Source organism: Taudactylus pleione, unplaced genomic scaffold, assembly GCF_031769625.1.
Source record: "Taudactylus pleione unplaced genomic scaffold, aTauple2 ptg000256l, whole genome shotgun sequence".
Taxonomy (NCBI): domain Eukaryota; kingdom Metazoa; phylum Chordata; class Amphibia; order Anura; family Myobatrachidae; genus Taudactylus; species Taudactylus pleione.
Genome location: NW_028284658.1, coordinates 14,925,017 through 14,947,541, shown reverse-complemented (window position 1 = coordinate 14,947,541; position 22,525 = coordinate 14,925,017). Strand labels below are relative to the sequence as shown.

The following is a 22,525-nucleotide window of genomic DNA, read 5'->3' as shown; positions in this document are numbered from 1 at the left end:
AACAGAATGTGACAGCATGCCCTCCCCCTACATATACAAAGTGTGACACCATATCCCTTTACACATACACACTGCGGCAGATACACCCCTTACGCACACATACACGCAATGAGTGACAGTATGCCCTCCCCCTACAATGTTTATCACAGTGACAGAACTCTTCTATGGCCACAATTTACAAAACCAAAAGGAGAACCCTTGTCAAGGCAGCCGAGCGATACTGGCAGGTGCATTAAGGGCGGCTGAGCTTGCCACTTTGCCAGACCAGTGTGAAGAAGACATATACACCTGCTTGCATGTATGGAGAAAAAAATAAAATTAAATATATTTTATATACATATACACACAGTCCCAGTAGGCGGCACTCTGTCTGAATTAATGCAGGCAACATAGGTAAGTAGTGAAAGTCACCGACGTTTTCGGAGCCTCTTTATTGCTCCTTCATCAAGGTTGTTCTTACCTTGATGAAGGAGCAATAAAGAGGCTCCGAAACGTCGGTGACTTTCACTACTTACCTGTGTTGCCTGCATTAATTCAGACAGAGTGCCGCCTACTGGGACTGTATATATGAGGCCTATACATGGCTTTTGATGGAGGGCACCTGCATCGTTGTTTGTATTTTTGGAGTGCCACCCTAAAGTCGGGATGTACAGGCTCGGTTCTACTCGGTTCCGTTCGGTTTTTTTTACCGAATCTTATTGGCTATCCAAAACTCGTGACAGCTGATACCCAATAAAGTTCGGTAAAAAAAAACGAACGGAACCGAGTAGAACCGAGCCTGCACATCCCATTATATATATATATATATATATATATATATATATATATATCAAGTCCCCATACGTTCGGCACTCCCCGCTGACGAAAGAAACCACACTGCAGTCAAAGCTGAATGAGATCAACGCTTCAATGCCTTTAGTCACGGCATTTTCATCAGGACATACATAAGCATAGTACAGGTAAGATACCTTATATACAGCCACCAAGTGAACACACTGCCTCGACGGAGCGGGTCCTCCCACCCGCCCGTCGGCGCATACCACTGACGTCAATGCGTCACTACGTAGTGAACCATCACCATAGAAACAGAAGATGCCAGCATGCATCATAAATACAACACTTATCAAAGCAATTGTGCATAAAATATCCTGTACGATACCAACTGCGAATGTAGGAACCTGATCATATGTAACATGTATAATAAAAAATATAATAAAAAATGCATAGGACACATGACAGTATACATACAGTTGCCAAACTATCTACCAAATGAATAAAATACTACCAGCATATATGTACAAGGCAATGGGGTCATGCAGCACTACAGATCAAAAACACATATATACAAAATTACACAGGTAATATATCATTATATCTATACCATGGCTACTACTCCGATCATAACCAATGTTATAGAAAGGCTCCAAGGCCCAACTGTTCATATATATATATATATATTGCCCTGATTCAGAGGCGCTCGCTATTTGCGAGTGCTCGCTCTGAATCAGGGAGGGACTTTTTTTTCCACGGCCTCCAGGCCGCTCGCTAAGCTGTGGGTGGTCACTTTAGCGGGCGGCCAGGTGATGGTCGCGATTATCGTGACCATCGGGCTTGCGAGGAGACCCTTGTGGTAGGGTCTCAGGTCTTGCAAGCCCGAGTGGACTCCCTGCTCTAATAGAGCAGGAAGGTCACTACTGACATCACAAGAGATGTCAGTAGGACCGCCCACAAACGCCCGTTTGTGCAGCCACCCCCCTTACAAAACGGGGCGAGCTGTCGATCAACATCGACAGCCGCCCCGTCTTGTAGCGAGTGAAGTTCTCACTCGCTCCGGGGCATTTTGCACGCCGCGCGTGCGCAATGCCCAACCATTGTCCGGCTTGCGAGCGCATACGCTCGCGAGTAGGTCGTGTCAGGCCCATAGTATATATGTATTATATACCTCACATTTTTGTTTGTTAAATCCCAAAAATGGGGCATGGCATCACTACAGCTATATCTATCTATGGATAGATCTATTATATATCCGCACCAAAAAGAATTTGACCCTAGGCTATCATACAGCTATATTTATCTAATTATAGGGCTTAAACATGCTTATGGTGTATATCTATAAAACCACACCATTAGCATGTTTAAGCCCTATAATTAGATAAATATAGCTATATGATAGCCTAGTGTCATTCTTTTTGGTGAGGATATAAATCTTATAGATGTATCAATAAAACTACATCACTAGCATGTTTAAACCCAGCCCCAGGCCAGCACCTCTTCTCTTGATAGGAGTCTGTATATTACCGTTGTCTGACACTGTGTATAGCAACTTACCAGCAGGCAGCCCTGTGACATGAGGGATGTGGATCCTGATGACGGTGACTGGAGGCCCGGGTGGGCGGATCTGCTGCTCCGGATCTGCCGCTCCTGCACACAGGACAGTAGCAGCAGAAAGATTACCGCTGGTGCCTGGCGCCAACCAAATGCGGGTCGCGGCTCCCATCCCACTCTCCACCACTGCGGTGAGCACTCCCACCCTTGCCCAGTTAACGCTATGCGATGGGCCTGCGGCGACGGCCTTGCGACATAACGTCATGACGTCACGTCGCCCCTTGCATGCAAACAGACGGCCGCCCATTACAACCGCGGTGCAGCTGTGCCACTGTGACACAGTCTGCCCGCGGTCTGCCTTTGCTGCTGGGCCTATTGTTTAATAAAGTAATGTATCAGCATGGTCGCGGCCGCGGCGCCCTTAACTATGTGGCGCCATACGCGGCCGCGTACCATGCGTAATTATAGAACCGGCCCTGGGTTCAGGGTGATAAGTAATTCACATATCTGTGCAGACCTCCATGTTCTGGTTTTGGTTCAAAATCTTCATTTGGATCTGGATTTCTTTAAAAATTTATAAAAACAGCTAAAATATTTTACAGTAATTTGATCTGTTTTTGCTCCCACCATCTTATTAACATCATTCATTAAATAATTTCCAGTGAATTTTGTCCACCTCACCCAGTAGTAGGGCACCTTTATTAGGAGAACCTCTACTGGGGGGGGCTATTACTGGGGGCACCATTATTGGGAGGACCTCTACTGGGGGGGGGCTAATAATGGGGGCACCATTATTAGGAGGACCTCTACTGGGGGGGGCTATTACTGGGGGCACCATTATCAGGAGGACCTCTACTGGGGGGGGCTATTACTGGGGGTACCATTATTGGGAGGACCTCTACTGGGGGGGCTATTACAGGGGGCACTTAATCGGGAGGGGGAACCTCAACTGGGGACCACTACTTGGGGGGGGGGGGGACTACTACTGGGGGCATTATAAAAGGGGCCTAGTACTAGGGGCACTGCACTGGGGGGACCACAACTGGGGGCAATAACAGGAAGGACCACTACAGGGACCACTGGATAGGGGGGGTCACTACTGGGTGCCTGCTTCAGGGGGACCACTACTGGGGGCACTGCATGGGAGGGGGGGGGGGACTACTGCTGGGGGCACTATATAAGAGCTTACTGCTAGGGCACTGCGGGGACCACTACAGGGGGCACTAGATAGGGGGGATCACTACTGGGTGCCTGCATAAGGGGGACCACTACTGGGAAACCTGCATGGGGGGGACTACTGCTGGGGGCACTATATAAAGGGCACTGCATAGGGGGGGGCTACTACTGGGGGCACTATATAAAGGGCACTGCATAAGGGGATAACACTACTGGGTGCACTGCATTGTGGGATTGCTACTGGGGGCACTGCATAAGGGGGAACACTACATAGGGCACTGCATTTAGGGGGACCACTACTGGGGGCACTGAGTAAGGGGAACTAATTGGGGGCTGTATAAGGGGGACCACTACTGGGGATAATGTATAAGGGGCACTACTATGGGGACCACAACTGCATACTGGGGGTACTGTATAAGGCAGTGTTGGCTAACCTTGACACTCCAGCTGTTATGGAACTACATAACCCGGCCAGCATGCACTGCTACAGTTTTGCTATTAGGGCATGCTAAAACTGTGGCAGGGCATGCTGGGATATATAGTTCCACAACAGCTGGAGTGTCAAGGTTAGCGAACACTGGCATAAGGGGTACTACTGGGGTTAAGGTGCATATGGATAGGAATGTTCAGCGTGAAAATAAAGGGGTGTGTCATGTTGACACGCCCCATTTTTAAGTGACCACGCCCATTTTTTTTCTGCGCGCACATATCGGGATGTTGGGGGGGGCTCCCTTTTCAAATTTGCCCTGGGCTTCAAATACCCTAGTTACGCCACTGTTCCAAGCCCAACATACTTAGCAGATTTACTTTGTTTTATCTCCTCCATCTTCTGTATCTACATTTCTTTTCCAGCAGTATGACATCACTCAGGGTAACAAAGGCCCTCATTCAGAGCCGGACGCTCTGAGCAGAGCGCTCGCTCTGAATGAGGGCCGTCCTCCATAAAAATGGAGCGTCCTCCTGGACGCTCGTATAGCTGTGGGTCACCACCCACAGCCTATACGAGCGTGCAGATTGATGGTCGCGATGGTCTTGACCATCGCGACCATCGCCACTGCGAGCCGGAGCCTGCGGTTGAGTTTCTCAACCGCAAGGACCGGAGTGATTTTGGCTCTATCAGAGCCAAAGTCACTCCCACTGACATCACTAGTGGGCCGGCTTCTGACGGTAGGCGTTCCCTTGGGAACGCCCCCTTCTGGGTTGCATGCCCCTGGCACGCCCTCGTCAGGGAGGCACGCCCACCAAAGGGGGCGTGCTGTCAATCAACATCGACAGCACGCCCCCTTTGATCAGACACAACGAGCGAAGGAAAGTCCTTCGCTCGTCGCGTCTCGCGCATGCGCACGACGGAGCTCCCTCCGTCTTGCGCATGCTCAGTGCAGACCATCGACCCACTTGCGAGCGGACATCCGCTCGCGAGTGGGTCTGAATCAGGCCCAAAGTCTGAACTTACTTCATTGGTTACAATTTCAAATTGTTTCAGTAGCTTGCATAAAACTCTAGTGTGCTGGACGAAGATAACATGCCTCTCCCTAGCTCATGGATTGATATATAAGTTTGAATGGCTTGTTGTTGTACTTCCAGTAGAAGCATATAAAGGGTGGAATTCCACTTGGTTACTACCTCTTGCTTCAGTTGGTGGCATGGTAAATTGAACTGTTCTTGCAGCTGCTGCAATCTTCTACATCCAGTTGCTAAATGGCGAAAATGCCCAGACATTTTATGGGCCATAGCCAGCATCTCCTGCATGGTCCTGTAATTTTTTAAGAAATTCAGAACCACCAAGTTTATTGTGTGCACAAAACATGGTATATATTGAAATTCACCCAATTGTAATGCTCGAACAATGTTACTTGCATTATTGGGAATGACAAATCCTGAGTAGAGTTTTAGCAGGGTAGGCCATTTTGCTATCACATCCCTGAGTTTTTACAACAGATTGGCACCAGCAGGGGTGGATTGGCCATAGACCTCACTGGCAGATTTCCTAGCGGGCCAGACTGTTTTGGGGCCTCTGAAAACAATTTTTTTCTTCTCTTTTTTTTTTAATATGTGACTCAACCCCCCCAATGGGAGTCTGCCCTGGCATATTAATGGCTAAAGCTGACATGATTTGTTCATGGTGGTTGACTCCTCCCCAGGGACCAGCCATCTATGGCTGTGCTTCGCAGATCAGCCCACACCTTCCTGATCCACTACTCACCCTCCCTTGGCTCCCCACTGTTGGCATCAGGTGCTGGAAAGTAGGGATGTGAGATGAGCGACACAGGTAGGGTCTCAAAGCCGGGGTCACACTCACACACTGACTGCCTGTCGGCCTGTGGATCTATTCTGTGGATGCTGGGATTGGCAAATGCTGCTGCCCCTCCCATTCGCTGCAGCAGAGGTCACCCGTCACTCCCCCTCCCCTGCCTGCAGAACCCCGGAGACCATCTTCTCATTCCAAGCATTTCCTGCTGCTGGGTGAGTGCCTCTGTGGAATTCCTGGGTGTGCATGCACCTGGAGAGCTGCTGTCTGCGATGCTGCGGGGTATTTACCCACTCTTTCATTGCATTATATTACAGGCCCCTGGAAGTACGCCATGGTATATAGGCAGGCAGATTGTAAGTATGGTAGGGTATAGGCTGGCTGTGTATGTGTTCCCCTCTGCCCTTACAAGACTTGGTCAAACTTTGTGGCACATCTGGAGCTGGGTGCCCTCTACTCCTGGTAATCCTGTAGTGTCTTAAACACATGTGCACAAGTTGCGACTCTTTTTGTTAATGCAGCTGGGGGTTGAGGGGGTACCTATTCTGGGGTCAGCCCCTTGGGCACTCACTGCTGATGTGGTACCTACACTCAGGCCAGCACACTGGACACTAACTGCTGAGGGGGTACCTACATACACTGCAGTAAGCGCCTTTGGGCATTCACTGCTGAGGGGGCACCTACACTGGGGGCAGCCCCCAGAGAACTCAATGCTAAAAGGGTAGCTACACTGGGATTAGGTCCCTCTACACGCACTGCTGAGGGCATGGGCGGATTGTCCATAGTTTCACCAGTATGCCCAGTGTGCTGCTTTATGTTTTTATTTTGCATATACTGTAAATAATATTTTTACGCTGCCCAGTGGTGTAACTGCCCTGTGTGCAGCTATTCAAATAGGCTGCATAACACAGGGCCTGATTCACTACGGATTGCTATTCTGCTTATACGCATGCAACTGCGTTGCTAATATCAGCGGTGTTATTTAAATGTGTGCATGCGCATCATTGCGATCGCAGCCTGACTTTAGGACACCCACTTCCCCTTACTCACATCCGTATAATTGGCCAACATAGAAACAATCGGTAACATCAAGTAACATCGGACCCATACGCACAGTTAATGAAGTCCAGACCTCACTCAGGAATTGCTTACTTGAGATCTCAGACGGTGCCTGGTATCGCAATGGCTAATTTATGCACACCCATGCAATGGCATTGAAACGCACTGGCACGTCTGCGTTCGCCCGACCACCCCCGTCACCACCCACAAATGGCACTTCCTGTCAATCACTCCGCCATGGGTCTGCGTATCCTCTGCGTTCGCAGTTCCGATCACAGTGGCTAGTTCGTGCACACGCACTGCGATGCATATGCATGCGCAGTACGCAACAATCGGCCGATTGCGTGCGCATAAGCAACTGCATTCCTTGCTGAATCAGGCTCACAGTCTGCACTTACTGTGTAGATGTCTCTGCCCCCTCCAGGCACACCAGCTGTGTCCTGCTCCTTTGAAGAATAAGCTACCTAAACAGCCTTGCTTCTCCTAACCATGGCTGACAGGCAGGGCTGCATTAAGGGCTACATGGGCTGTAAATGTTCAATGGCCTGTATTGAGAAGGGGAGAATCTGTGACCAGTGCTGTGTGGGTGTGCCCCCGCCAGAGCCGAAACAAGACTTTTTGGTGCCCTGTGCCAGAAAGAGCATTGGCGCCCCCTCATTTTTCAAAGGGACATGATGCACCCAAAAAAGGGGAATGGCTCATGGAGAAGGACCAGGGAAGAGATAGGAGAGGTCAGGAGATGCTGGGGATGAAAAATAAGAGGAAGTTATACGTGAGAATGATAATAAACAGAAATTTGACAGGCCCAAACAGCGCCCCCTGACCTGTGGTGCCCTGTGCGATGGCACCGGCCGCACTACCCTAGCTACAGCCCTGGCCCTCGCCCCCCCTACACTCTCAGCCCCACTGTCTCCCTAAATACAAAAAAATAGAAAAATTGCAGAATTTTGTGGGGGGAAAAAAAAGAGAAATACCATTCTCATGGTGCGTACACACTGGGCGATTAAAGTGGACGACTGAACGATAACGATATCGTTATCGTTCAGTCGTCCACTTTATCGTCCATTTTTAACACAAAAAAGATGAACCATGACGACGACGCGCGTTCCCGCGGGTCGTTCGTCATCCTCGTTCATCGGGCTGACATGCAGGCCAACCTGACGACCTCGTCAGGTTGCTGCATGTCAGGGAATGGGTGAGAGAGCCCGGCGCTGAACGATATCGCTAATGATATCGTTCAGCGGCTGTGCTCAATGTCATGAACGACATTGAGCACAGCCTGCCGGGGACACGCTAGACGATATCGCTCAGGGAGCATATCGTCTAGTGTGTATGCACCTTCATAGTTTAGATTTATGGCCGACTATTTGATGCAGCTGGTCACCTCCATGCTACCATGATGATGGACCTATTTTATGTGGAGGCCTGGAGCTGTAGCTCCATCCACCCCATTGTTAATCTGGCCCTGCTGACAGGAGGAGAACAACCCCACAAGTCCAGCAGCTGGGAAACTCCCTCACAGAGAGGAAAGTCATGTTTACTTGGTCACCAACCAGCTAGAGGATTCACCTCTGGGGATTAGCAGAGTGGGTCTCAGCCAACAAGACCTCCCCTCCTCAACATTTAGTTGAATCCTCCTCTCTCATAAATGGAGTGCGGGAAATATTACATAAACATCCAAAGACACAGTGCACATATGAAGATCCCTTTATGAAACTAACAGAAATGAGCGCTATTTATGCCAGCTATCAAAATACAACTGTGATTAAACCAACTCAGGGTTACTTAATTTGGCATTCTCATACTTTAGTCCGCAGAACTTTAACTAGCAGCAAGTTATGAGAAAACATACCTCTGCAAATATACTGTAGGCACTCTCACATTTATTTTCTCTAGGTAGATCTGAGAATCCCCTTTACTTCTGGCTGAACTATGCACACAAACCTATCAGGGTCTATGCTGGAAATATCACAAAGCAATTATCAAAAATGCTGTTAAAAAGTAGATGGAAAAATATCTATAAAACTTAAATTTCGGGTAGTCTGATCAGCTGTTTCTGTTATTGGACCAGTGCTGCACTTCTGTATTGCTATGTCAGGATGTTATACGTTGTGTGTTTCCCCTTCCCTAGTGACTGTATGGCAGCACTGTAGGCTGGCTAGTGGTCAGCACACAGTTGTTAAACAGCTGCAGAGGGAGAGTCAGGAAAGGAAAGCTGCAGCAGCACCGACAAAAGCATTCATGGCTGCAAGTTCATTACCCTCCTCAGCACTCTAAAAGGAGAAACATCTTCTGCTAACTATGCTGATGTTTCCTGTCTCTGCCTGTGTGTGGGGGAGGTTCTAACGGGGATGTGAACATTCACTGGTCTCCAACACACCACAGTCCTCACATAAGATGCAGCCTGCTGCTCGTTATTCTGCTCCTAGGAAATAATATCCAGGACGATCTGGAGGTGCTCGGACCCCACGGTAATGTGAACATGGGAAGGGGCTGGCTGGAAGAATAAAATGTTATATATACTACAGTGTATTGCAGGTTTATGATGCATTGCTTGAATGGCAGTTGTTTAGAAGGGACTTCTTGCCGTGTGAATACGGTGCACACATTGGTAGCTCCGATTTCTAAACCGTTTTATGCATTTAAATAAACCCAAAAACCTTTGTAACTATAAAATGACAATGATTCTTGTTTTTATGAGACTGTACATAACCATATAAGCACATCATATTGGAAGGAAACCAGAAGGGCAGTACTACCTATTATCACTACTGCCTACAGTATTTCTAAATCTGTTCCCTCCGTCTATAAAAGCCCTACTAGACAATAGTACTGCCATATCACCTCTCTGTTCTCTCCAATATTTGCATAAGCCAGATAATGTAGGAAGCACATGCATTAAATTGGTCCATTTGCTAGGCACAGTACATACCCGTTCAGCAGTCTGACAGCTGGGGTTGTCAGATCAGCCGCTTTTTAACTAACTTCAGTGCCAGAATAAGGCTTCCTATTTTTTCTTGTTCATATTGTCTACAGGTGTTAGGGTGACAATCAGTCCCAGCTGCTCTGTAGCGCCGATTGTCATGTCTTATAAATTCTGTAGGTAGCAGAAATACCTGGTTTGCAAACTTATGGTGTGTACAGTTGTACACACGTAGTGATTTAAATGATCGATTTGAACAATAACATTATCGTTACTGTCATTTAAATGGTCCCTACCAACTTACCATCGACCAGCGATGCGCGGCCACGTATGGACGATAGCGATATTGTCCATCGGCCGTGCATGCCGGTTAACTTGCTCGATACCGAGCAGGTTACTATAGGGACCTGCGATCGTTGATCGTGGGTTGCTATAGTCGTCGGTGGGTAGGTGATGTGTTGGATGATCGATATTGATCATCCAGCACACTAGGGAGGGTGCATGACGATCAGCCAGAGATATCGTATCGCTGGTTGATCGCTACGTATGTACGCACCATAAGAGAACTCCTACAAAGCGTGTACCTAATACTTGCCGATATTCAGCTCCCTCCTTCCGGGAGGGAGCTGAATGCCTGCATTCTGCGGGGGGCGTGGCCGGGCTATGATGCCGTTTTGGGGGCGGGGCCAGGGGCGTGACCGCACGATCGCGTCATCGTGGCCCCATCCCCTCTTCACAATGCCGAAAAAAGGCATTGTGACGCGGGACGGAGCCATGAAGACGTGATTCAGCGCGAATTGCGTCATCAGCTCCCCCCCCTCTGCCAGGTTTTTTACTAGTAGTCAGGGGGGTAGGCGGCAGCCGGGAGGCTTGCCTGCCTTTCCTGGGGGTCGGGAGCGGCACCCGATATTCGGGAGGCTCCCAACCAAATCGGGAGGGTAGGCAAGCCTGGTTTACCTACTAAGTCCAGACATAACGCATTTATTGCATTGGGGCAACACAAGCATTGCCATTACCATGTTACCCTACAATAGTGGAGGTTCAGCTATTCTTCAGGAACCTCTAACAGTTCATGTTTTCCAGACCACCTGTGGATTATTATATTGTGTCAGCCAGGAAAGAATGCAGCAAATTTATTAACTCCTTAGGTGTGGGGGATGAGTGGAACTCATCATATGCACATACCATAAAACTGCGGATGAGAAATCCAACTCATCGTCTGCAGCAAAGTGTCCCCCAGTTACTTACCTACTTCCCACTGGCACTAATCACCGGTGGGGAGTCCCGAGGATTAGTGGGGCAGGTCCCAGAGCAGTGAGGTCGGCGTGCGTGCCCCCCATAATGACACCACTATAAGCAATAACATGAAAATGGACTGCGTTCTGGTGAATTAATTTTGCATATATTGGTAGTACTTGATTGAATGTAACCAGCAAATCAAGGCTTCATTTATTTACTTAAAACATTTATTATACAAACACACACAACAAAAATATATAATAAAAATGACAATTACATGGAGTTAGAAAAATAATAATAAAAATAAGCCCTTAATATTTGTGATCAATCAATTGGGGAATTCCCTATTAATAACTATTACTGCAGCCAAAGTTGGGAAAATATAATATCATAAACAGTTATTTTGATTATTATTCTTGTTATGTGTGTTTGTATAATAAATGTTATAACTAAGAGAAGCCTTGATTTCTTGTTTACATTTTAATAAAGTACTACCAATATATGCAAAAATTGTGTAATGGGGTGTGTTCTTTTGTGCCAGCTGGTTACTGGCTAATTTGGACTAACAGCATATACGGTATAAAAAAATACTAAATAAACAAATAATTAAAAATAAAATTAAAGGCGCAGGGATAATTAGCTGTTGGGTAACTGACAAGCTATATATTCTTCTGTTCTCCCATCATGACACTGGCACCTTTGTGGACACCCATATTTGAAAAAGGGAGGTTCGCTCTTTCAAATTATGTGGTCCACTAGTAGCTATTGTCTGTGATCACCATACGATATTACAATCCACTACGGAAAGTAGAAGTTTGCACTATGTACCCTATCACGCCCATAGTTACACCTGTAAATGAGGGGTCATTCACATATGAAAGACGGGGTTCCCCCCCCTTTCAAATTATGTGGCCCCCCTTAGTAGATTAGTGCTATAGAAAAAAAATAGTTTTCCATAGATGAAGGAAGGGCATATTGTGCCCTATCTCCCCCATACTGACCTGCACCCATATTGGGGCACCCTGTCTTGAAAGGGGGGAGTCTCCTCTTTCAAATGTTGCGAACTCTTAGTAGTTATTGTCTGGTGATCACCAGACAATAACTGAAACCATACACAAAAAATTTGTGCTGTAAGTAGATTCCATACGTGGAAGCAGCAAAATAACAGCGCTGTATTACAAATGTGAAATGATAATTGTTTAATAGCTAATAATGTAGCATAAAAGATTGCAATAAATAAGTGAATAAAACAATAAATAAAAAAACATTAACCAATCCACCAATCAATTCAATAATCCTTAGATACTTGGAGGCATGATTATAATCCAAAGGTAATTGAAAGTATAGTACTTATAGTATCAATCCAGGCCAATAGTTACCAAGTCCAGTGTCCAGTAATAAATAGGTCCCAATTAGCAGTGCCGGCGGGCTTCTGCAAAGAAATCTGGTCCCCTAGATGTGAATTCAGCAGTAGGTAGGTATGGCTGAGTAGACACACAGGTCCAGTGTCTGATGTAAATTGAGGTCCCAATTAGCAGTGCTGGCAGGCTTCTGCAAAAGATCTGGTCCCCTGGGCATAGATGAAACAGTGCACTGGTACAGCTGGATAGGTACACTGGTGAAGCATGGAATGGCACTCCTCAGGTTGAATAAGTGGTTGGATGGAAAACAACCAGTCTCTGACGTGTTTCGCTGTGTCAAAGCCACAGCTTTATCAAAGGTAATGACATGGTTGTTGTATGGCCTTTTTATATGGTGTATCCAAAATGGCTGCTAATTATCAACTGTTGTAAATCAGCAGGCTCATCACAAAATTAACACAATTATCACATAAATAATACAGTAAAATATCACAATAATGGAGACACTTACCCCAAACTGAGGATCTTTATAATTTGTTAGACAAATGGCTAAATCGAATCAAGCATTGATACTTGTCTCTCCCGATCTCTTAACATCCGTGTGGTGTAAAAAATCCACACGTGAGGAGAGGCAGATAGTTGGCATTTATACAGCTGCTCCACGTTGTTAGGTCTTACAATTACCGTTATTATTCACAGTTTGACTACACCCTGTTAGCGCTTCTACAGTATATTACTGTGTTCTTTTATCTAGATCCCCTACTTGCCTACTCTCCCAGGAGTAACAGGAGTCTCGAGATTTATTGGGTACCCCCCGCACCCACGTAAGAGTAGGCAGATCTCCTGCATCCTACCCTCTTCCTAGTGAAGTGGGCAGGATGGGGAGATTTTACAAGAAATTTGCGAGTCCGTGGGGGGGGGGCTAAATTATGCATCAGTTAGTCACACCCCCTCCTCGTGGACCCACAAATCGCGGGCTTTTCCTGTAAAGGGAGCAGGGCCTAATGACGGCTCTTCCCGGAAATGATTAGTACAAAGTCAGGAAGTATGGTAAATTTGCATTTTAGGTTTCTCTCACTAACTTTTGTTTCCCCATGTAAGTGTCTGCCCCCAACATACTCCTTGTATGTGGTATGTATGCACATCTCTCGTCCCTTTGATTCTTATATCTCTCTCTCCCTATGTCTTATTACCCCTTAGTGTATGTATATATGTCTTCTATTCTCTCAGCCCATCTTAACTTCTGGGGTACACCAGGCAGTGTCCTGTTTCCCAGATCCCCCTCCTAACCCTAAAATAACACCCTCCTGAAAATGCACAGACACAGGTCCAATTTATTTAATAAAAAAGTAAAAACATACATTAAAAGAAAAAGAAAATTTTTAATTATATTAATCTAATGCTGCCATCCTGAGATTGTGACAACAGGACAGGTACTGCGGTAGTATAAATACAGCCCTACTACTTGGAAACCCCCTTCTGTAAGTCCTGCTTTTGCCCTGACTTGTTAATTAGCATCATTTGCTATGGTCTGTATTAAGCTGGCTGGCTGAAAACGTTACCTACACCTAGGGCAATATTTACTAAGCAGTGGGTTTTAAGTCCAGGCGGTTTGGCAGCCGTTTTGCTATCTGTCGATTTACTAAGGCCACAACCACAGACAAAGCACACTTTAGAATAGAGTAGAACAGAATTGAATATCAAAGCACCATTGATGTTTTAGATCATAGAAAGAACAGAATACAAATGGGAGTTTTAAAAACCGCCACCAATCCGGGCCAAACAAAAGTTTTATTTGTATAAGGATAGAAATAGTAAAAAAATTATAATGTGTGGGGTCCCCCCCTAAATCAATAACCAGCCCTGGACCTCCGAGCATGATCTGGTATTGGAAAAAAGGGTGAAAATGGATTGGGGTTCCCACTATTTTCCTATAACCAGCACCAGGTTGAACCAGCCGGGGGGATAATGCTATAGCTGGGAGACACACAGCGTGGTATCCCCCTGCCATAACGTTAACCAGCTCCAAAAAGTCAGCCTAGAGCTGGAATCCCTTGGAAAGTGAGCCCAGCCCCTTCCCCCCCCCCAAAAAAAATGGGTTCCCCATTCCCGAGGGACAACCAGCTCTAGGCTATTCCCTGCATCCCTTGTGGTGGTGGGTTAATAAAGAATTGATAATATGTTTTTTTACGGACAGTCTACAAGTCCCAGCAAACCTGCCCCGATATGATGGCACTTGTAGAACCACAAGTATCAGCATACCCAGACCTTAAGGGCCTGCTGGAGCTTGTAGTCCATCTGCAAAAAAATATAGTAAAATAAAGACAAGACAAGTGCTAGGGCTACACTTGGAAAAAGCGACATGTTAGTAATATCTAATATGTAGATGGTAGTGCAGCTTAATACACCATAGATCTAGCTTCAAGGTATTGACATATCTTTATTCTACTAGCAGAAAGCATTGGGTGCAAATGAAAGCAGTCCCTGATAGGTAGAAAAAGGCAGCTTCAGAAAACAGCAAAGGGTAAGCCTAGATGACATGGAAAATGTAGCTAGCGCAGAAGGATCTGAATAATCCAGCTGTTTGATTATACAGTAGCACTAGGCCAGTGAGAAACACACCCACACACAATTCCTAAATAAAACAAGACCTAAATTGGCATGCAAAAAATAGCCCTAGAAATTCTGATAAAACTTTTAAGTATATTTATTATTTTCTTAATTTATGTTTACTTATTTGTAAAGCCCGAATTACATAACAGTGTAATTTACAGATGTGTCTTATACATCTTTGCTGCAGGTGCACTAAAAAAACCCATCTCAATGCGCCAAGGTCCTTATGAGACCGTGCTAGCTCCGGGCTTTTTTTGTGTGTGTTTTTTTGCCCAAAATGTGTCTAAGTGCAATACGATGCGACTAGTAGGACGCACGCGCAGACTGTGCTGATTCATTTGATATGCAACACTTGTATATCTGTGTGCGACTGAATCTTTGAATCTGTATACGAATATACTTATAACATTTTATTATACTTATATTTTTTTATTAATACCACCAAAGTGAGGATGCAGCTTTTACTGACTCATTTTTTTTCAGATGTTACGGTTACATTTTAATTTATGTCTCTGTTTCAGGATTCAGTTGTTTGCAAATCTCCTACTACTGCTCAATGCACTGTATTGTTTTTTGTCGATTTACAAATCTTCAAAATACAAAAGTGCACAACTTATTAAAATAATTTTTACAAATCAAGAACCAGCTCTACCACTAGGCGAGCCAAGGCAGTGGCCTAGGGGAAAAGTGGTTAGGGGGTGCCCCAAATTCTGAATGTTCACTGTTTATGATTCCCCACAGAGGCCTGGAGTGCTGGTCACTGACATGGAGGAGAAACAAGTAGAAATGAGCGGTTCGGATTCTGTGGAATCCGAACCACTGCGAACACTGGGGATCCGAGTCCACCTGAATGCTGTTCAGGTGTTCCCCGCCTGACTCGGATCCCCCTTCAAGGCTGAACGGCGGCCTCCTGACGTCGGATTCTCTGCTAATGGGGGCATACTACTGAGGACACTGCTAATGGGGGCATACTACTGGGGGAACTGCTACTGGGGGCACTGCTAAAGGGGGCATACTAGTGGGGCACTGCTAATGGGGGCATACTACGGGGGGCACTGCTAATGGGGGGCATACTACTGGGGCACTGCTAATGGGGACATACTAGGGGCACTACTAATGGGGGCATACTACTGGGGGGACTATTAATGGGGGCACTGCTAATGTGGGCTTACTACTGGGGGCACTGCTAATGGGGGCATACTACTGGGGCACTACTACTGGGAGCACTGCTAATGGGGGCATACTACTAGGGGCACTACCACTGGGGGCATTACTACAGGGGGCATAACTATTTAGGGCACTACTACAAGATGCATTACTACTGGGGGCATTGCATAGGGGGCCCTACTACTAAGGGCACTGCATAGGGGCACCACTACTGGGGGCATTGTGTAAGGGACACCACTGCTGTGGGCATTGTATAAGGGGCATTACTACTGTGGGCTTTGTGTATAAGAGTCACTTCTGTGTGTCGTAACATAAATAAGAGACACTACTTTATGGTGTAATGTGACTCAGGGGCACTTTGTGCGGTGTAATGTGAATAAGATTGTGCACTGTGACTCCTTGGGCCGTAGCCCACTTTGTAAACAAGTACTGTGATTCTGCTGGCCGTACCCCACCGGGTGGGTTGGAGGGCCAAAGGACAATTCCATCTTGCACTACCTTTCATTTCTGCCACTGCTGTGTGGCAATGTTTCATAGATGTGCTTTAAACTGTGGTGTCTGTGTCGCTGTGCCCGCTGCTCTGTCGCTTAGTAACCATTCAGCTCACTGCAACCTTTGGCCAATAATGGTGAAAACAATATTATAAGCTGTGAGGTGGTCTAAATTGACTGGAACTGACTGGAAATTAATGTTATCGAGGTTAATAATACTCTAGGAAGAAAAAAAAAACCAATGTATGTGATTTTAGCTTTTTTATGTAAATTTTTGTAAAAAATCCAAATCCAAAGCTGGACGACGAATTAGAACCAAATCCGGCAAAAAATATAGATATTTATGTGGTGCTCAGCCGTGAGATGGGTCTATAGTGAGCACAAATGGATGCATGTTTCTCTTCTTTAGGCATAACTAGAATTCTGGTCTCAAGAGCCTCCCTGGAGTAAGAAATGGGCAAGCTGACTTGAGACAGATAGCAGCAGATTTGAAAACAGTGGTACATATGGAATAAGCAACAGCAGCACCACCAGTACAGCTGACAAGTACATTTCTTTTATTTTCAAATGAAAATAATTTAAACAATCCTGCATTAAATATAGTGCTGGATTCCAAAAATAATGCTTTTGTTTTGGTACTGCCATCTGGAAAAGGTGTTACCAGAACAGAGTACCAGGGACGTAACAGGGCCTTTCTCGCCCTGTGTCGGCCACACCTCCTGAGAGCATGACTTTATGTGGAGGGGGGCTGGGATGGCAGCGCCGTAATTACAGCACTGACCGGATCATCCTCAGGATGCTCGGGGGGGGTTTGTAAGAGCTGCAGGGTGCCTGTTTGGAGCGTCCAGAGAGTGCTCCGCCGGCACTGCAGTAGCGATTCTGACTGCAGAATGCTGTTCCAGGCACCCTGCTAGCCAGGTGCAGGGGCTGTGTGGCCCTTAGTTACGGCACTGGGTAGTATTGCTGCAATGGTTGATAAATTGGCTTCCCCCATTTTTACTAGCAATAACACCAATAATATATAGGGCAAGGTGAAAACAAGCCCTTTTGCTGGGGGAAATACAATTTCTTTTATATATCGGCCCCTGTGTTCTTTACCTAAAGCTGCATTTTAAGCTTACTCTAGTCCCCCTTTTCAGGGAAAAACTTGAGTGCCAGCCCTGATGCTACTCAAAGGAAACTGACACTGTTGATCCTGCAGTGGTGGGAGATGATTGCAGATAGATTCTGATGCACGCTCAGTAAGCTGCCTGTAGCATCTTACAGGCACATGAGAAGAAGTCTGTCAATGAGGCATGTCCCGAGTTATTGGAGGAGCTCAGAACTTAACACGAACTGCAGTGTTCCTGAGCATGGTACAGTCAGGTCCATAAATATTGGGACATTGACAGAATTTTCAGATTTTGGCCTCTATTCACCACCACAATGGTTTTGAAATGAAACAAACAAGATGTGCTTTAACTTCAGACTTTCAGATTTAATTTGAGGGTAATTACATCCAAATCGGGTGAACGGTGTAGGAATTACAACAGTTTCAATATGTGCCTCCCACTTTTTAAGGGGCCAAAAGTAATGGGACTATCAACTCAAAAGCTATTTCATGGACAGGTGTCGGCTATTCCCTCGTTATTTCATTATCAATTAAGCAGGTAAAAGGTCTGGAGTTGATTCTAGGTGTGACATTTGCATTTGGAATCAGTTGCTGTCAACTCTCAATATGAGATCCAAAGAGTTGTCACTATCAGTGAAGCAAGCCATCATTAGGCTGAAAAATCAAAACAAACCCATCAGAGAGATAGCAAAAACATTAGATGTGGCCAAATCAACTGTTTGGAACATTCTTAAAAAGAAAGAACGCACCGGAGAGCTCAGCAACACCAAAAGACCCGGAAGACCACGGAAAACAACTGTGGTGGATGACAAAATAATTATTTCCCTGGTGAAGAAAAACCCCTTCACAACAGTTGGCCAAATCAAGAACACTCTCCAGGAGGTAGATGTATATGTGTCAAAGTCAACAATCAAGAGAAGACTTCACAAGAGTGAATATAGAGGGTTCACCACAAGATGCAAACCATTGGTGAGCCACAAAAACAGGAAGACCAGATTAGAGTTTGCCAAACAACATCTAAAAAAGCCATTACAGTTCTGGAACAACATCCTATTGACAGATGAGACAAAGATCAACTTGTACCAGAGTGATGGGAAGAGAAGAGAAGGAAAGGAACTGCTCATGATCCAAAACATACCACCTCATCAGTGAAGCATGGTGGTGGTAGTGTCATGGCGTGGGCATGTATGGCTGCCAATGGAACTAGTTCCCTTGTATTTATTGATGATGTGACTGCTGACAAAAGCAGCAGAATGAATTCTGAAGTGTTTCGGGCAATATTATATGCTCATATTCAGTCAAATGCTTCAGAACTCATTGGACAGCGCTTCACAGTGCAGATGGACAAAGACCCGAAGCATACTGCAAAAGCAACCAAAGAGTTTTTTAAGGCTAAAAAGTGGAATGTTATGCAATGGCCAAGTCAATTCCCTGACCTGAATCCGATTGAGCATGCATTTCACTTGATGAAGACAAAACTGAAGGGAAAATGCCCCAAGAACAAGCAGGAACTGAAGACATTTGCAGTAGAGGCCTGGCAGAGCATCACCAGGGATGAAACCCAGCGTCTGGTGATGTCTATGTGTTCCAGACTTCAGGCTGTAATTGCCTGCAAAGGATTTGCAACAAAGTATTAAAAAGTGAAAGTTAGATTTAGGATTGTTTAGTTTGTCCCATTACTTTTGGCCTCTTAAAAAGTGGGAGGCACATATAGAAACTGTTGTAATTCCTACACCGTTCACGTGATTTGGATGTAATTACCCTCAAATTAAATCTGAAAGTCTGCAGCTAAATGACATCTTGTTTGTTTCATTTCAAAGCCATTGTGGTGGTGAATAGAGGCCAAAATATGAAAATTCTGTCAATGTCCCAATATTTATGGACCTGACTGTATATGCCAGAGTTTCTTAACCAGCGGTAACCATACTTCTTGGAGGTATGGGACTCGATCTCCGAACAATTACAAAAAAAAGTTGTTAGATTAGAATAAACTAATTAGAATTGGCCACTTGCACATGAGGGTGAATGTTAGAAAACAAGTGAGTGGTAAAGTCTGTAACTCCTTGCTCTTCCATGCAGGGCATGCCATAAGTTCTTGCGGGAGCGTTTGTAACACTACATTGTCTAATTCCTAATATGGGACTATCAATCACATGGCCTGGTGTTCAGTTACTTTCAGCATCAGAAAATCCTTATGCTAATGCTCCTTTAAAAGGTAAGTTGTTGTGCATCACTGTACCCGAAATCAAAGTGGAGAAATTAACATGATGTGTCATATGATTTGTGAGTAACATTATCAGTAACCTACCTTGATTACATGTTTTTATTGCACAAAACAGAAAAAAAACTCTAGTTGTACCTAGCTTGTGCATTTGTGATTTTCTATAAATAAATATAAAATCCTTACGATTTTCTTTTGCTGTTCTGTTCCATACGTAAAGTAAAATCTATCTAAGTCATACTTATACACATAGGACTAGTGATGATGCTGATTTTTAAACAGTCTGGCGAAGAGGGTAGGTAGACATATTGGACAATCCATTGGGGTCTTTAATCATAAAATGGTTAGGAACCCCTGGTCTATGTTGTATGTGCTGCATCATCAATTATAGCAATTGACAGGGTTGGACTGGTGCATACCTCTCGACCCGGCCTGTAGATTATTATTATTATTATCCTTTATTTATATGGCGCTACAAGTGTTCCACAGCGCCTTACAAAGTACATAAACAAATAAGTGAACAGGAAACAAGTGACTTACAGGACAATACAGTGCAGGACTAGGACTTGGTTTATATACATGGCTGCAATAGCGATTAAAACACTCAAATTAAGCAGCAGGGAGTCAGCAGTCAAGTGTTAAGTGCCCTTATGGGGAGAAAAGAGTAGAATAAAGTATAAGGAGAAGCACATGATGGAAGAGGGACCTGCTCGTGAGAGATTATATTCTAAAGGGGAGGGGCAGACAAACAGGCGTGACACAAATGGAGTAGACAGGGAGGAAAGAACATGAAATGGGTTAGGATGAGAGCTGGAAGGCCTTGATGAAGTAGTAGTGGGTCTTGAGAGCCCGTTTGAAAATTTGTAGAGAGGTGGAGAGGCTGATAGGTAGAGGGAGAGAGTTCCAGAGGTAGGGAGCAGCACGGGCAAAATCTTGGAGGCGCGAGTGGGAGGAAGTAATCAGGATAGACGGCGTGAGATGTTAAGCGAAGTGGACGTGCGGGAGTGTGAAGAGAGATGAGGTCAGAGATATAAAAGGGAGAGGATTGGGTGAGGGCTTTGTAGGCGAGTATAAGAACCTTGAATTGGCATCTGAAGGGGAAGGGGAGCCAGTGTAGGTCTTGAAGGAGAGGTGAGAACATTTGGAGAGGAAGATTAGCCGAGCAGCAGCATTGAGAGCAGATTGTAGTAAAGAGAGGTGGGAGTCTGGGAGGCCAGATAGAAGGTTACAGTAGCCCAATCTGGAGATGACCAGTTAGTGGATGAGGGTTTTAGTAGCATCCAGGGTGAGAAGGGATCTGATCCTGGAAATATTTTTGAGATGAAAACGGCAGGACTGCGAGAGGTGCTGAATGTGTGGTTTGAAGGACAGGGAGGAGTCCAAGATATCTCCAAGACAGCGCACTTTGGGGCTAGAGAAGATAGTTGTGCCATTAATTGATAATAAAATTGTGGGAAGTGAGGTTATGCGAGAGGGTGGGTAGATGATCAGCTCAGTCTTAGACATGTTAAGTTTAAGAAAGTGCTGGGAATCCAGGAAGAGATAGCAGAGAGTCAGTTGGAGATATGGGTGAGGGGAGAGGCCAGAGGAGGAAAGATAGATCTGAGTATCATCAGCATATAGATGATTTTGGAGGTCAAAACAATTGATGAGTTCACCTAAAGAGGACATATATAGAGAGAATAGGACAAGTCCAAGAACAGAACCTTGGGGAACGCCTAGTGGAAGTGGGGGGGAAAGGAGTCAAGAGAGGAGACAGAGAAGAAACGATCAGATAGGTAGGAGGACAGCCAGGAGAGGGCAGTGCCATGTAGACCAAGGGAGTGTAGGATTTGCAGGAGGAGAGGGTGGCCTACATTGTCAAATGCAGCAGAGAGGTCAAAGAGAATGAGCAGAGAGTAGTGGCCCTTGGATTTTGTAACAAGGAAGTCATTGCTGACTTTCGTGAGGGCAGTTTCAGTGGAGTGGAGAGAACGGAAGACAGATTGAAATGAGTCAAGGAGGCAGTGGGAGGAAAGAAAGGCAGTAAGGCATAAACAATATGCTCAAGGAGTTTGGAAGCAAAAGAGAGGAGAGAGATGGGTCGGTAATTGGAGAATATGTTAGGATCAAGGTTAGGTTTTTTAAGAATGGGGGAGACAAGGGCATGTTTGAATACAGAAGGGACAGTGCCAGATGACAGGGAGAGATTGAGGAGGTGGGCAAGTTGGGAACTGACAGAAGGAGAGATGTAGTGGAGGAGGCGGGAAGGGATAGGGTTGAGGGGGGAGGTGGAAGGAGGGGAGGACCGGATGAGGGCCATGACTTTCTCTCCAGATGCAGGGGAGAAGGATGTCAGAGTTGGTAAGAAGAATGGTGAGGGAAAGGAGGGGGAGGAGTGCTGAGGACGTATGGAAGCAATATTATGTGTAAAGTAGGTGGCAAAGTCAAGAGCAGAGAGCGAGGAGTGAGGAGGGGGAGGACAGAGGAGATGTGTTACTGTCTTTGTTGGGGAGTGGAGAGGCCAGGATCTCCGTTGGTTGGCTTAGATTTCATGGCCTCTTTTACTCACCTGCGGTGACTGGCTTGCCTGACCCCATGGTCACTCAGCC

General features: G+C 45.7%; 1 protein-coding gene across 1 annotated transcript in view; it reads left to right on the top strand.

Moving 5' to 3' along the window:
* The first annotated feature begins 9,078 nt into the window (after window positions 1-9,078).
* Window positions 9,079-22,525, top strand: part of LOC148514969 (CMP-N-acetylneuraminate-beta-galactosamide-alpha-2,3-sialyltransferase 2-like) — an 86,887-nt gene continuing 73,440 nt past the window's right edge. The window contains exon 1 of the mRNA XM_088480675.1: window positions 9,079-9,279. The gene's annotated coding sequence lies outside the window, so the exon portion shown is untranslated. The remainder of the gene's footprint in view (window positions 9,280-22,525) is intronic.